Here is a 2,830-nt window from a genome sequence, read left to right as displayed (position 1 = left end):
ATGGAGCCCGCCGGGCACTCGGCAGCCAGGCTCGGTGGCCTGCAGCCCTCGCCTCCTGCCAAAAGCCGTACTCATTCCTTGTGGCGTGGCACGAGAACGGCAAGCAAAGCAGCGGCGGAGCGGCTGCGGCAGGGCAGAGCGAGCGGTGGCTGTGCACACTTTTGTCCGACGGTTGTGCCAGTAAAAGACCGGCTTTGGGTTCGCAGAGGACATAGCATCCCTGCGGTGCTTTTGGCATAGAATCATTAAGCTTGGAAAAGACCTTCAAGATCATCAAGTCCAACTGTCAACCCAACACCACCATGCCTACTGAACCATGTCCCGAAGTGCCACAGAAGTGTCCTGCCAGTCCAGCATCAGGCAAGCGTATTTTTTAGCACAGTCAAGCACCGGCTTCTTGTAACTTCTAGCACACGAGGACAGGAACAGTCAGCGACCGGGGCGATGGCATACGGGGTGGGGTGAGAAACAGCGCATCTTGCCTTCTGCTTCCAGGCTCTCGGGCTCCCTCTTTTGGAGAGCACCAATTTCCTCCTCTTGCAGGGCAGCGAATGGGATCGTAGGGTGGTATTTGTGTGTCACATAACTAAACCACTCCAGACTTTTTCCACTGTTTGGGGCTTGGGTTGCGTTTGGAGGGGTTTTTTTTAACAGTCTTGAGGGATTGAACAAAATTACCATGCTTAAGCATCAATTGCTACTGCTTCCCCTGCAATCATGGAACCAAGCAGACATTCCTGTTCCCCTACAGTAGCGACCATTACGTAACGGCCTCTCTTCTGATACTAAGAAACCACGAGTGTTCTCTGACACATTTCATAATTTCACAATGTTGGGTCACTGTGTGTCCTCTGGGGCTCTCATCCAAGCCCGTCCGAAGTGAAGGGGAAAGTTCCTCTGGCTTTCAAACCCCATGAGCCTCCAGAGTGAAAGCGCATGCAGAAGTGTTCCCAGGTGCACTTAGCTCTTTCACAAACTTTGCCGAGACTTACCGGGATGGGGTGTGAGCGCTGAGTCAGTCCAACGCATCTCCTGGGAAGGCTTTCCAGCTTCTCTGGGGAAGAATAGCAGCCCCTCGCGTTTGCCATGTCTGACTTCCTGGAAGGAAGCAGGTGAAAGGCAGAAAAGGTCCACGAGTCTCTGGAAGGTACCACCTTACCCCAAGATACCCCATCTTGGGGGGCTTCACCCTGAGACTGCCAGCAGGTGCTTCTCCTGCCTACCCCAAATTCATCTCCCGTCAGGCAAGGTAAGCTGCTACAACTGTAATTCCTGGGTTTGTTAGCTTGGGCTCATTTCTCATACCCCATGCGCCACTTATCCCAAATCAACCAGTGCACAATAAAGCCTATAAGGGTATTTTTTTTATGTTGTAGCATTTTAGTATTCACACACTATTCATTATGCATCTCAGCATCCCTAATTTAACTCTGGGTGTTCACTGAGCAAAACTGCTCTGAACTTTCCGCAGCACTCACGACCACAAAGGGGAGCAGCCATGCTACTATTTACAGCAGAAGTAGGAGCAAGTTAATGCTTAACTATGTTACTGTAATTCTGTTCAGTCCTTCGGGACGGTTTAAAAAAAACCATGTGACTGAAGTGCAGCTCTCTCACACCACATGACTACCGTGTGTCTGGCTATGGATCGGGCTTTGGAGTCACAGTCCCTTGCCCTGATGTGCTCTTGTCTGGATGCCCAGTCCTGCAAGAGAGGATCTGCACTTCTCTGAAGTGACCCAATGCAATCCTGTCCGTTGCAACAGGCATAGGAACTGTGAGGCCAAGAAGGGAGAGACCCGAGAGACAGGCTGGGACCAGTGGATTGTTTGGGTGGGAGGTATTTGCCCTTTTGGCTGTTGCCTGCCTGCATTGACCAGTAATATTTTGGGTTTGTTTTGTTGGGTTTTTTTCCTTAGCTAACTATGGTGATTGAGAGCCATGGAAGTGGTTCAGTTTTCCTCTCCAGAGAAACGAGGAAGAATGAAAGGCATCCTAAGGGTCTGTGGATGCTTCCCTCATCTCTGAGAATGAAATGAGAGGGAGACTTCCCTGTCAAGTGCTTTCTAGTGCTTTTAGAAGATACGAAAAGATTTCTAGCACATTTAGAAGATAGTAACATGAAGAGGAACAGCAGAAGGGAGGCATCTGTAGCTGACTTTTGGGGTGGGATAGCATGGTGGAGAAGGGAGGTACAGGGGAGAAGTGGTAGGACACAGCATATGCAATTGTGAAGGAGAGGGAGGTAAACTGGAGGTGCGAGAGACAAATCTGATGTGCTCCAGCTGAGATTTTGAGATGTCCTTCTAAGCCATGAGAGAGCACGGGGTGGCAGGCTGGCATGCACGTGTGTGACAGAAGGAAGATGCTGCTGCAACCACCTCAGAAAAAGACCGCATGAGATTGGCCTAAATATCACAAGATTACCCGCCACAATGTTCCGGTGTCTCTGGGCACCTCCTCCCCAATACTGTGCCTGATAACTGCAGCAAAACACACCGCCAACACAAGGCCCGCTCCGGGCCTAGCCACCGAGGCGCAGTGGTTGCCTTCCCCTTCCAGCTGCACTTTGGCTCTTTTCCCTCTCAATTTTTACCTTTTCCGGGAGGCACCCACGGCATTGTTTTGCTGGAGGGCACTCCTAATGGCCTCGAGCTAGAGACGGCTGAAAACCCCTCCGAAGCCAAGAGACGAAGCAACCGCTTTGATGGCTTTCTCGAGCGGTTGAGGGAAAACAAAAACCACCGCTCGGGACGCTGCGTCCCGGTGAACCGGAGGCCCGGGCCGGGCCGGCCGGCGGTGAGGGAGGGGAGGGCCGGGGCGCTGTGGC

At 52.0% G+C, this 2,830-nt stretch overlaps 1 protein-coding gene across 2 annotated transcripts in view; it reads left to right on the top strand.

Annotated features, from left to right (window-relative positions):
• Positions 1 to 6: 6 nt before the first annotated feature.
• PPP2R3A (protein phosphatase 2 regulatory subunit B''alpha) overlaps positions 7 to 2,830 on the top strand; it is a 58,091-nt gene continuing 55,267 nt past the window's right edge. For both annotated transcript variants that reach the window (XM_035900029.1, XM_035900028.1), the window contains exon 1: positions 7 to 1,249. The gene's annotated coding sequence lies outside the window, so the exon portion shown is untranslated. The remainder of the gene's footprint in view (positions 1,250 to 2,830) is intronic.

Source organism: Egretta garzetta, unplaced genomic scaffold (genome assembly GCF_000687185.1).
Source record: "Egretta garzetta isolate BGI_Z169 unplaced genomic scaffold, ASM68718v1 scaffold448, whole genome shotgun sequence".
Taxonomy (NCBI): Eukaryota; Metazoa; Chordata; class Aves; order Pelecaniformes; family Ardeidae; genus Egretta; species Egretta garzetta.
Note: the sequence above shows the minus strand (reverse complement) of the source record. Positions and strands in the feature narration are given on the sequence as shown.